We start from the raw sequence: 14,658 nt of genomic DNA on the forward strand, positions 1-14,658 counted from the left end.
TTGTTAGCCATAACAATTTTTTGCCATTACCAAGGAGCTAATATTAAACAATATGATTTTTAATCTAATGATCTGTATTCACATTTTATCAGTCATATCAGTTATGAAATACAGACACCATATATGTACAGTCCACAAATTGTCTCACAAAAAATACTTTAAAGATATAGTTTATGTTAGTTTTATACAGTTTTAAAAACCATTTACATGAAGGGTTTCATTTTAATGACAATCATGAGGTATAAACGAGGTATAAACAAGTAAAAAAATTTAATATTGAATACATATGAATTAGGGGTGTAACGGTTCACAAAATTCACGGTTCGGTTCGATACGATACACTGGTGTCACGGTTCGGTTCGGTACGGTTCGGTACGTTTTAGATACAGCAAAAAGAAAAAATTGGCAGATAAATTTCCTTGATTTTTAAAAAATGTTTTATTTATTAAAACTAACAAAGTATGTTTTTTTTTTGTTTGTTTTTTACATTGAACAGTGATGGAGCTATTCTTTACCCATCTTCTATGGTGTTTTCTTAGCAGCATACTGTATAAAATAAAAAAACAGCTCCTTATAAAAAAAATGAAAATGTTATATTATTGTAGTAGTTATGAACAAATACAAAGATGTAACTTTTTCGTTGCAAAATGGCTGATGCGTTTAACAGACCAGAAATAGAAGATCCTCCAATAACCAACAGGTCTGGTGTTTGGGTGCACTTTGGATTCCCTGTAAGCTATAATGGTGATGATAGAATGAATGGTAAATAGTAAGGTCTCATATCCGCGGCTATAATGTAAATGTAGCCTACCAATCGCCGTGGTGATGTCTTTTGAATCCGTTGGAAATGTCTGTCTAAATGCTGCTGGGTTTGTTGCGTGTATGTTTCTCCTTTTTTTCGTCTTTTCCCAGATACTGACACACTAAGGTGATATCGGCGTAAATGAGTTGACATGTTTCAAAGTATTCCCGACTGTGTTTTTTTTTTTTTTTTGTATTCCCGCTGGTGTACCCTAGATGCGACATATCGTTGTTTCTTTTATCCACCACTCTCTTTCCATCACCATTATCGCTTACAGGGAATCCAAAGTGCACCCAAACACCAGACCTGTTGGTTATTGGAGGATCTTCTATTTCTGGTCTGTTAAACGCATTGGCCATTTTTCAACGAGCCTTCAGCGTGTATTACTGAGTGAGCGTGCGCCTGACTGAGTAGCCTAACATAAACATATAAGTTGGTGTTTTTTCTTCTTCGGGGGTGTCAGGGGCGTTGCCTGTTACGTCGTTTGGGTTATTGGGCTACCTTGTTGAACGCATATCATTATATTTCACAAATTTTTTTTTTTTCCAAATATAATTAATTAGTCCAACAAACCGTTCGGCCCATAATGCATACCGCGTACCGAACCGAAAGCCTCGTACCGAACGGTTCAATACGAATACGCGTATCGTTACACCCCTAATATGAATGCATATGCATCTCAATAAATTAGAATGTCATGGGAAAATTATTTCAGTAATTCAACTCAAATTGTGAAACTCAGGTATTAATTAAATTCAATGCACACAGACTGAATTGTGATTGTGAATTGTAATTGTGATGATTTAGATAGATAGATAGATAGATAGATATATAGATAGATAGATAGATAGATAGATAGATAGATAGATAGATAGATAGATAGATTGTTTATTTAGCCACACGACAATGCTGGTGGAATTTGTTTTCGGTACAGTATGTTTAAGCTATACATCATCATACATTACAAACAACAAATAGACAATACACTTCACAACATGTAACAATACAATATACAGTGGGTACATGACCATGCGTAGTGTATGAGAGGAAAAACTAAACTAAAGAGAGGAGTTCAGAGTCCTGATGGCTATGGGGAAAAAGCTGTTTGTGAAGCGTTTGGTCTTGTTAGAGAGTGACCTGTAGCGCCTCCCTGAGGGAAGGAGCTGAAAAAGGTGGTTCGCTGGATGTGAGGGGTCAGAGATGATTTTCTTTGCCCGCTTTACAGTCTGATATGTATAAAGGGAATCGACTGAAGGCAGTGGTTTCCCTATGATCTTGGATGCTTTGTTGACAGTCTGCTGTAGTTTTTTCTTTGTTTGGCTGTCTGTGCTACCATACCATACTGTTATTGATGATGTAATGATGGACTCGATGATAGCGGAATAGAACAGAACAAGGAGCTGATGTCTGATCCGGTATTTTTTAAGCTGTCTGAGGAAGTAAAGTCTTTGTTGAGCCTTTGCAATGATTTGATTAGTGTTAGTTGTCCACTTCAGGTTATTGCTAATATGTGTTCCTAGGAATTTAAAGGAGTCAGTGATGGTGATTGAATTGCCATTTATTTGTATTGGTGTTTTAGGAAATGGCCTATGTCTAAAGTCAACAATGAGTTCCTGGGTTTTGGCTGTGTTGAGCTGGAGGTCATTGTTCGAACACCAATTTACAGCTTGGTCCACCACCATGCGGTACTGTGTTTCATCATTGTCTGAGATGAGGCCTACAATGGTTGTGTCATCCGCATACTTTATTATTTTCACTGAAGTGTCCATGGATCTAAAGTATGATGTATAAAGGGAAAAGAGCCAAGGGGAGAGAACACAGCCCTGAGGAGCTCCTGTACTGAAGGTGAGAGGGTCTGATGTTATGTTATTAACTTTCACCCTCTGTGATCTATTCCACAGGAAGCTCCTTATCCAGTGGCATATGGCTGGGTCAATCTTCATGTCCAAGAGTGTGGTAAAGAGTTTAAATGGGTTAATAGTGTTAAAAGCGGAACTAAAGTCTATGAACAGGATGCGTGTATAGGTGTTTGGTGATTCCAGATGTTGCAAGGTATGGTGGAGTGCTATGCTGATTGCATCCTCAACGGACCGGTTGGCTTGGTAGGCGAATTGATATGAGTCCATCTTCAAGGAAGTGCAGGATTTCAGGTATGCCAGAATAATCTGTTCAAATGCTTTCATTACCACAGATGTTAGGGCAACTGGTCTGAAGTCATTGAGGCAGGTGATCTTTGAGGACTTTTGCACAGGAATAATGATGGAGCATTTAAAGCATTGTGGGACTGTACATTGGCTTAATGAGATGTTCAAAATGGTGGAAAAAACAGGCGCCAATTGAGCTGCACAATGGCTAAGCAAAACAGGACTGATCCCATCCGGTCCTGCTGCCTTCCTGATCTTAAGCCTCTTAAATGTAGTTCTCACCTCATCCTCCTGGATGCAGAAGGGTGGTGTTGATATGGGGTCGGGGGGGAATGACTGGTGAGGTAGGTTTTTCAAATCTTGCATAAAAGTTATTTAATATGTCTGGGAGACTTGGATCACTGTTAAGGGGGGAGATGGGGCATTTTTTGTAGTCTGTCATGTCCTTGAGATTTTTCCATATTGATCTTGAGCTGCTTGATGAAAATTGTTGTTCCAGTTTCGTTCCATAACTCAGCTTTGCTCTCCTTATAGCAGCTCATAGTTTATATTTGGCAATTCTGTATTGACTCTTGTCTCCACTTTTGTATGCACAGTTCTTTTCTTTGCGTAAGAGATGTAAGTCTTTGGAGAACCATGGTTTTTTATTGCCATAGAATGTCACTGTCTTGGTGGGGATGCATATTTCCTGAAACAGAGATATAGCAGTGATCCAGTATTTTGCTATCTCTGCTGTGGCAAGTGACTTGTTGCTTGTAGTTTGGGAGTTCAGATGACAGGTTTGTGTGGTTAAAATCACCTAACACGATGACAGACGTATCAGGGTTGGAGTTTTCAACAGACGAGATGTGTTGGGAGAGATCGCTAATGGCTGTGTTAGCGTTAGGTTGTGGTGGAACGTAAACACCAATTAGTATAATTGAGGCAAATTCTCTCGGGAGGTAATATGGTCTGCATTTCAAACTGATGAATTCAAGATCGGGAGAACAGTGACGATGAAGGATTGTTGAATTGTTACACCAGCTCTGATTTACCATGAGAGAAATACCCCCTCCTTTAGATTTGAGGGATAGTTTGACTGACCTGTCGGCTCTGAAGATAGTGAAGGGTTACCGCCTCGTCAGGAACCGATTGATCCAGCCATGTCTCGGTAAAGCAGAAGGCCGAGCAGTCACTGCAATTCCTGTCCGTTTGTGTTAAAAGCAGAAGTTCATCCATATTATTTTTAAGGGATCGCACGTTTGATAAGATCAGTGCCGGTAGTGGGGGCCGGTAGGGCCGTCTCCTGAACCTGGAGACCACTCCAGTTCTCCGTCTTTTTGTGCTAGATGTATTTCCCCATGGTGGCGATCCAGTGTTGTTTACATCCAGTATATCCTCTGGAATGTTGGCAAATAATTCCAAATTGTCAGGTGTAATCCTCCTGATATGTAACAACTCCTCACGACTATATGATGTGATGCATGATGTTTTCCTCACATATAACACAGACAAAAGTGCAAAACATAATAGCAGAGCAGGTACCGGGGCAAGCCTCCCGGCAGCCATCTTGGAAATTTTTATGTCATGTGACATTTTGGCTCACATTTAACAAAAACCCAACAATTCAATATCTCAACCAATCATACTTCATGAGACCAATAAAATTGGCCTTCTGGAAAGTATGTTCATTTACTGTGCATGTACTTAATATTTGGTAGGGGCTCATTTTGCTTTAATTACTGCCTCAATTCGGCGTGGCATGGAGGTGATCAGTTTGTGGCACTGCTGAGGTGGTCTGGAAGCCCAGGTTTCTTTGACAGTGGCCTTCAGCTCATCATTTTTGGTCTCTTGTTTCTCATTTTCCTCTTGACAATACCCCATAAACTGTCTATGGGGTTCAGGTCTGGTGAGTTTGCTGGCCAGTCAAACACACCAACACCATGGTCATTTAACCAACTTTTGGTGCTTTTGGCGGTGTGAGCAGTTGCCAAATCCTGCTGGAAAAGGAAATCAGCATCTTCAAAAAGCTGGTCAGCAAAAGGAAGCATGAAGTGCTCCAAAATTTCTTTGTAAACAGGGGGTAGTGAGTTTGGTTTTTAAAAAACACAATGGATCAACAACAGCAGATGACATTGCACCCCAAATCATCACAGACTGTGCAAACTTAACACCGGTCTTCAAGAATCATGGGCTATGAACTTCTCCACCCTTCCTCCAGACTCTAGGACCTTGGTTTCCAAATGAAATACAAAATTTGCTCTCATCTGAAGAGAGGACTTTGGACCAATGACATCAGTCCAGTTCTTCTCCTTAGCCCAGGTAAGACGCCTCTGACGTTGTCTTTGGTTCAGGAATGGCTTAACAAGAGGAATACGACAACTGTAGCCAAATTCCTTGACACGTCTGTGTAGTGGCTCTTGATACCTTGACCCCAGCCTCAGTCCATTCCTTGTGAAATTCACTCAAATTATTAAATCGATTTAGCTTGACAATCATCATAAAGCTGCAGGTCTCTTGGTTGGTTGAACATCTTTGTCTTCCACACTTTTTCCTTCCACTCAACTTTCTGTTAACATGCTTGGATACAGCACTCTGTGATCAGCCAGTTTCTTTGGCAATGAATGTTTGTGGCTTACCCTCCTTGTGAAGGGTGTCAATGATTGTCTTCTGGAAAACTGTCAGATCAGCAGTCTTCCCATGAATATGTAGCCTAGTGAACTAAACTGAGAGACCATTTTGAAGGCTCAGGAAACATTTGCAGGTGTTTTGAGTTGATTAGCTGATTGGCATGTCACCATATTCTAATTTGTTGAGATTTACTTTCACAAAAGTGAAAGTAAATCCTTAACACACTTTAACACACATGAGGGTCTGCATGGGGTACTATGTATTTAACATAATTTCCTGTTTAATTTATTTATATTTTGTACCATATTGCACATTTAATGAGCAATTCATTGTTACATTATTTATTAACCTTTTGTAACGTTGTAACTTAAAAATACAACTGTTCCTTATTAGTCCATGTTACCTCACACTGTTAGCAATTGATGTAATTTTACAATACATTTTACAACAATACACTGTATTCATGGTTTTTATTGTAAATGCAAATGCATGATGGGAAATTGAAGGACAGTCCTGTAATATTATTGTAACTACACTGTAGAAGCATTGTTTTACAGACACCACAAAGCATTGTGGGATAGCATTAAAACTGGTACTTTCATATTCTTTCTAACATAAAAAAGTCCAGTTTCCATATTAGTATAATGTTATTTTAAGGTTAGTAAAATGTTCCTGCAACATTCTCTCAGTCATTCAAACACCTGCTGTGAACAAGCAAGAAAGAAAGAGAAATAAGAACACAAACTACAACTTTCTTCAGCCACAACTCCACAAACAGCATTACCAGCTTCACTTATAGTAATACTAACCAGAATGATTTTATTTCTGTCATGCATCTACAGAAGTTCTTCAGCTTCAGTTGTGCTCTTGACCCTCAACTTTTGCTGCAATACTTTTTTCTGCAGCAGTTGCAGTTGTTTTCAGAAAACATTTCTACATATATAAAGCAGATCAGCAAGTCTGCTTTAATAACAACCTATTGACTGCACTAAAATGGTTTAAGTGAACCAACTGATATAAAAATAAGTAATTTGAAACACTGTTGTGGTTCGTACACTGATGTTTAACAGTGTATAAATATTGTCTTTGCTAACTTTTTATTTAAAGCATGTTTTAGGTTATTTATAAACTCACAGATATCAACATTTGGCTTATGAAACACAACAATGGTGACATGTTTCATGCCAGCATACAAAACATGTTCATGGCTCCCAGCATGCATTGCTGCAATTCTGTTTTTCGGGATTGTCACCACTGTTGAGGATTGTACGACAACAATACAAAATACAACATTTTATTGTATTAATGCTACTGTAATCACAGCAACACTGCTGTATAAACACAGAATTTTATTGTATTAAATCAACAGTATGTTTCTTGTATATTACTTGCTGTAAATTCATGGCAATTAGTTGCCAGGATCTCCCTGTAAAAATACAATAAATTTTTAACAGTGCAGATCTATTAACAGATATTAATAATTAATTAGTAAATGTTGGAATCAACATTTACTAAGATTAATAAATGCTTTAGAAGTATTCATTGTTAGTTGATGTTAACTAATGTAGTCAACGGATGTTAACAAATGAAACCTCATTGTAAATTGTTACCAATCCACTTACGGTCAAAATAAAATGTCCTGACTTTCCAACTGTACAAGCAGCAGCTGACAGTATCTCCCTCCCATATGCCAGTCCAAAAACCTGATAAAAGCCACCATGCTGCCCCAGTAAAACACCCCATGGCTTCTGAAGCAGTTTTTATGCACCTCATGTAACTGTAGTGCTCTTTCAGATTGAAGAAGTAAAGAAAAGTGGTTGTATGAGATTGGTGTTCAACCCTGAGTAAGACTAATGCATATCGTCCCAAAGTGCTCCTTGAGCTGGGTGAGGAAAGACTGTGAGGTCTCGACACTCTCTGCGAAGTGTTTCGAAAACTACCCAGAATGTTTTCATGTGCATAATTTCCACCAACGTCAGTCCCAATATAAATATTTTACCCCTTTTTTCAAGCTAATTTCCACACGATTTGGAAGGTAATGGTGACTTGATTGTTTATAATGGTTCGAAGTCACTATATTCTCAAAGCAACACTAACAAATCCAGGCCCTCACAAAAACTCAGCAAATCTTCCAGTCAATACGGTCCTTGTGTTACTGTGCTTCATACCGGCACATTACGATTCTGATAATCTTTACAAAGCTGCTGCCTTTTCTTCCCCATATCTCCCAAATCCCTGCTGTCAAATCTCACAGCTGATTCCCAGTATGCTCTCTTCTGTGTCTCCATGCCAGCCAAGGGCAAAACTGGGAATCTCAGCCCTTGGATAAAACCAAGCAGGTTCTGTTATGTGTGTGTGGGTTGGGGGGGGGGGGGGTTGCGTAAAGTCCCAGCTGTCCACCAGTTCTTAGGCCTCAGCTCAGCCTTAGGGTCGTTTTAGCTCCTGGGAGTGCTAAGTGTCTTGTCAGCCATTGAGGCTCTAATGGGCTCCCACCATCACACTCAGCATTCATGGCCAGCCATTACAGCAGGGCGAAACCAATCGCTTTACTCTGCCTGTTTCAGTAAAAAAAGCTGTAGAGGCCTGTTGAAAGTCAATCGTATACCAGAAGCTGTGTGGATTTAGAGCTGTCTTTGGGTAGAGGAGACATCTGGACTTTGCTCTGTCTCTTTCGATTTATTTTAACCTTCTTCCTCTTCTGTTTCTCGCATTTTTCAGTTGCCTAGTTTCCTGTGGCCACAGGATAACTTACAAAAAAATATGGCTTAATTACCATTATAAAATTGATAAATCTTGTCCTGGATGCTGACTGGTTAATCCACTTTATCTACAATACACAATATACAGGGTTATTTTACTATCATTTAAATGCTATTATAGTTTTTGTTAATATTTTGAATTAGATTTCCTTTTTTATTTTCTTTTTTTTATGTTAATTAAAGTTTTAGTAATTTTATATGACTTTTTTGTAAATATGTCTATATAGTTTTTATTTAACTCTTAGTTTTTAGTTTTCGTTTATTTAGTTTCAGTTATTTTAGTCCTTGAACTTTAGGAAATTTTTACATTTAAGAAATGTTGCCTTGGCAGATAGCTAAAAATATTTGAGATTTTATTTTAATTAAAATAAAATATTTTTTTTTGGTATCATCTGCAGTGTGTTGTGTTCAACAAAGCCTTTTAGCCACTAATATATTTTTACAATATTTCACAATATCTTGTACCCTATTGCTGAAATGTATCATAAACATCACACATCAGGTTATTCAGTGCAACAGTGTCTCTGTAATAATACATATAGTGAAAGCTCACATTACATATTTCATCATACAAGCTCTGTAACTGTGCAGCACGCTCTTTCAGCTCTGGCAATATATTTGTCAGTTAATAATTCACATACTCTTTGTAGAAATATTAAAAAGGCAGTAAAAATTATCATGTGAACATAAGTGAGAGTGTTTAGGCAGAGCCACTTAAACCCAACTCAATGCAAATTTAATGTCTATCTAGTCAAGATGCATCAGACCGTCTGCTTGCTAAAAGTGCTCCCTGTCTCTCTCTCATTCTATCATTGTGACAGAAGGGTTAAGTAAGCCTGTCAGTGTCTATGTAATGAGGCTAGAGGCTCTGTGTGACCCTTTGAAATATTACTGGTTTCACGTCTCCATCTGAACCTCTATGCTCCAAATGGCAATTAGCGCAAATGTGTCTGTGTGGAAGTTTTACTGTCTTGCCCTGCCTCACACTCTCAAGTCTAGTTCAAAGGCCTAACGGTGTCAGATGTACTATCTTTATGGGGCACAATGTCCTTTTATGCAAACACTTAACAGAGAAATTGGGTGCTAAGTATAACCAGTCTACTTTTTAATTGCCTGAATTAAAAACATGACATAACAGGTAGTTTTACTTTAATGCATTTACACAAAAAGAAAAAAGTCAGTGGCATGGAGTTAGTGCCTTTTCATGCACATACTGTAAGAGAAATGTACTTTATTTCATGGAACAAAAACAGCTTTTGTACTAGTATGTCACTATTCATGAAATGTACTGTTGATATGCTCTGTCTTTGAATGAGCTATGTGTTGCATCCATAAAATTTTATCATTATCACAAAATGCATTTTGTCCAGAAAATTTTCTTTGTAACAAGAAATATCATATGATATTTACTATCAAAGATATACTACTGATCAAACGTTGGGTCAGTAAGATAAAAAAAAATAATTAACAATAAATCTTTTATTCATCAAGGATGCATTAAATTGATCAAAAGTGATAGTAAAGACATATATAAAGCTACAGTACAAATATTCCTATTTGAAAAAGAAAATTCATATTAGAATGATTTTTGAAGGATTGTGTGACACTGAAGATTGGAGAAATGATGCTGAAAATTCAGCTTTGATCACAGAAATAAATTACATTTTAAAACATTTTCACATTTTAAATTGTAATGATATTTAACAATATTACTGTGTTATAGTCAAATGAAAGCAGCCTTGGTGAGTGTAAAAGACTTCTTTTCAAAAATTTAAAATCTAACTGACCAAAAAAAAAAAAAAGATTACAGACCCCAAACTGGATGGTTCTGTAAAATTGTGTATGTGAATGTATCTGTGGTATGATCAAGCAGTGCCAAGAGGACCAGTTCTGGACACATGGAGATGTCTCTTTTTCTCTACCTCTCTTTCTCTCACCACCAGCTAAGCTGCCCACAGCTCTTTCCTTGCAGCACTGTCACACAATTCTCCACCTTCAACACTGTCAGCATCCCCATTAAAATTCAGCAGACTAACACTAGCCCTCTCAGGATACACTCAGGCCAAGTCCAACTCGCAGCCTCCATAGTTTAAAAATAGAGCCTCTTTTAATCCCTAATGAGTCACAGATACCGTGCATTTCATTCGCCCAAAGCTAATTGGAGCTATGTGCTGTCGAGAGACTCATACATGCTGGCACTGTCTCAAACTGTAATACTTGTAATGACAGAAAGTTTATCAGCTTTTGGTGAACTGCATCGAAGTACATGTGTTTTCGGGGGATGAAGGACAACAAAGCCCAGTTAATTGTTTTATGTCGAGCAAATCTTCAATAACTCAACATGTGCTGTAATTGGCAGACTGACAGATAACATAAGACAGAAGGCACAGAGGAAGTGTTGAGATGTCAGCTGCGTCAGACAGAACAAGAGAGAGACAGAGAGAGAGACAGACGGAGAGCAAGAAAACTTCTCTCTAGAAACTATCGTCAACTCTACAAACTTATGTCAAAGCCATTAGTTCTAGAGCTGTCAAAAGTTTTAAATAATTATTTACAATGAATCTCATGATATTATTGCCATTAATGTGGTCAATATTATGGAAGCCCATTTGGAATCAAAAAAAAATGAAAAGGGAATTTCTATTTGTGACTTTTTATCTCAGAATTGTGACTTTTTTTTATAATTGATTGTAAATGAAAAAAACGTGCAGGGGGCCATCAAAAAAACTAAATAGACTCTATAAATGTGTCCCGAGTATCCCTGAGGGGTGGGCAGGTGGCTTCAGCCCAAATGAATAATTAATCTGTCCCGTGGCTGTTTTATGGATGAAGAATACAATCCTTTTTGGGAGCCATCTTCAGATGACATAATATTTATGACGTGATTCTTTACACACACTCACCATTATTTCTGATCTAGATGTAGAATTAATATATGGAAAATGTGTATGTTATCAAATTTGTTACGTTTCGAGCTGAAACATGTCCTTGTCACGTTCAATCAAACTGCCCCCTTCTGATTTCTGTGTTATGTGAAGGCTACCGTTCAACTGCTTTCTCATGGTAGCTACACAATGACAATAAGAAGAGGACAATAAAGATATCTCCCTGCCTGTCTTTCTTTCTCTGCTTATTGTTTAAAGCCAAGGGAATTGCACTCTCCAAAAAACAAACACACAAACACACACACTGGTGAAATCAATAGAATTTCTATGAAATGCTGTATGAAAGAATATCAGAGGTGGAGAAAGAGAAAATACAGACCTGAAAATGCCTTTAACGCACTGACACTGGGCCCACGCGCCTCCTCCCTTCTCCTTTCCCTAGAGGGGTGGCGGGTGGTAGGGGAGGGAGGGTTACACACTGGGGTATCTACAGCAAAATCAGTCCCTAGTGGGCAATTATTAATGTGCAAGAAGTGTAGGGGTGCTTTCTGTGGGTGGCAGAGCACTGGGTAAATGCTATTTCTCTGAGGGAGCAGCACTCTATTAGAAGTGAATCCATCACCTGCAATGACCACTTTACAAAAGAGAGACCAGCGAGGCTATCACTGTCAATGTCACATCTCTCCCAGCACACAACAAGCGCAACAGTAGACATGTGGTCTCCAGGGGCTCTTGTTTGGTGCTCTTCTAGCTTTCTTTCTTTCTCTGCTCTACAGTGGGTCCATCTAAAAGCAAAAATGTATGCATGGATCAGGTTTTGCCTACACTTAAGGGATCAAAAGACCTATTAAGGACAGTAAAACCTAAAGTTGCTAAAGTTACAACTATTTATATTTTATATTGTTTCAAATTTATTCCAAATACCAAAAATAATGGTAACACTTTACATTAAGGCTCCCTTTATAAAGTGTTTATAAAGGTGTTCATAAAGACTAATAAATAATTTACAAATACATTATAAATCACTGATAAGCAGTTGTAATGCAGGAATAAAAAGAGTGCTCGTAATGCAATACCTGCCAAATAGTACGATTTTAACTCACATGTTATAAATGCTTAATAAATATATTTATTAATACTTATTTCACTCAAAACCAGATTCCGGATTTATTTCATGATGCAGCAAAAATTAACTTTTATAGTGAAGTGAACAGCTTTGAATTATTCATTAATGAGTTATAAATGTTAATAATCTATAGTTAACAATAACTACACTGATATTCAGAAGGAAATTGTGGGACGAGAGTTGATTTGATCTTTTAAGAGTTGTCTGGATCATAAAAAGTATCTATGTGACAGGTGATTGGACGAGATTGGATGTTATTAAATGTTTTTATTTGGACCAACATTCACCCCTGAATCATTCAAAATAAAAACACAAAACTTGTAAAGAAAGTAAGTAGTGTCAATATGGATTTCATGTTGACTTTAAAGGGGTCATTAACTATTTAAATATTTTGTACAGTTCTCTACGGTCCATTTATAATGTTATCAAGAATTTTAAACATCATAATTTAGAAGAAATAAGCTATTTTCTGTCCAGTTTTGACCCCCCTCATCAGAACACTCTGTTTGAATAGGTGTGGCAGATTGTAGACTTGGAAGTACATGCCCACTGCTATGATTGGCTAACAGTTGTGTATGTTTGACAGCTGACATCCTTCAAAGATAGTGTGATGCATGTTAAAAATGCATAAATACTCAATGCATATCAAACGATCTGTAGTAACAGACAAAGCAATTGTGACCAAATAACAAAAACAGTTACTCACATTTGTGTGGTGCGACATTACTGTTGGATTCATTCAATATATTTGGCACAGCATCGTTTTTCAATCTTTCTGAAAATCCTGTGTTGAATTGTGCCTTGTTTGTAAAAGAAGCCGTGGTAAAATGAAGAGAACGAAGGACCATGTTCTTATTGGCGTGATCTAGTTAAACTAGTAAAACTAGTTAATTTCTCACTGTGTCGCACACCTGACTAGAGCCGCTTTGTTTCATAACCTAATGCTAAGAAAGACATTGGCACTCCACCAACACTGCTTTTCTCTGCCACTTGACGCACTGAGCCATTTGTATATAACACTGGCACTTGCACAAACAATCATGCAGTTTGATTCTGTGTTGTCTCCTTCCAATTGCTTGCATCCAGCAGAGACTATGAGCTCTTTTTATACCATATAATTAAAACTGTGGCAAAGCTACACATGTGTAGGAGTAAAAAAAAAAAACAATCGCATGAGTAACACGGGATGTAAGAGCAACATCTGGTTACATCCGCTTCAGTTTTGTGTGTCTTGGTACGTGGGTGTGTTTGAGTGTGTGTGTAATGAAGGGCAGAGGGCATTTAGGAGTGTGTGTGTGTGTGTGCTTGTCCTATATATACTGCATTATAGTGGGGCACATCTGCCACTGCTGTTCCTGCCTTGCCTGGTGTCTACTCTCCAGGGAGGCTTATTTTGCCGACTTGACGTGTTCTCAGCTGGAGCAGCTCTCATCTTTGTGCTCTGACAGAAATCCTCTTTACTCTTTTGAGTCGTAAAACACACGCACCACACATACTCAATTTAAAACAGAATAATAACGCAGCCATATGATTTTGCCTTAGGTATCACTTGTGTGGTTTGAATGTGCCGCATTGTGAATCTGAAAACCGTTTTCTGCTGCTTGGTTGAATTATTTTGAGCAATACCGAGTTCATGTGTCACGGATGGATGATGCTCTCATCATTTAATGTGAGTTAAAGAATGGGGAGAGTCAAGGAAGAAGGGGAGACGGGGAAAAATGTAAATTAGTATGCAAATTCATGCAAGCGACTCCTTCAGAAATCCAATCAGGCTGTCACCTCAGCAGGGGGTGTTATTATGAAGTCCCTGTGAAGTGTGGTTTGTGAGTTGCCATGCAAAATAAGCCATGTCCACAGACGAGCAGACACAGTGGGACTGGCACTGGATCTGCTGGCTGACACCAGTAACACACACATGCACACACATTCATGTTTTCTATGATTTCAGCCATGTTGAGGAACACACTGCGTGTAGGACTGTGTGTCGTAGCCTTTGATGGAGCTCCTGTTTGCCGAAAACAACAGGCCATGAACTCCCTGTGCAAAATAGTGTAATGCTGACATTAAAATGCATGGAGAGAGTGTGAGAGCGACAAGTCATTAGTTTCTTAATGGCCCAAAGGTTACCAGCATACAAGCTTGAAACTCTACTCACCTTTGCAACATAATGTTGGTCAGTGGATCATAATGAGCTTGATGGGCCATCACTGACGTCTGCTGATAGTCACACACTCAACTGATTCTTGATTTGCCCCAGAAAATCTGATAATACTTACAGTAAATGGGAGCTACAGTGATACAAGCCTAGGTAAATTTGATCCAACATGGTTTA

The sequence above is a fragment of the Carassius carassius genome, chromosome 25 (assembly GCF_963082965.1).
Source record: "Carassius carassius chromosome 25, fCarCar2.1, whole genome shotgun sequence".
In the NCBI taxonomy this organism is placed as follows: domain Eukaryota; kingdom Metazoa; phylum Chordata; class Actinopteri; order Cypriniformes; family Cyprinidae; genus Carassius; species Carassius carassius.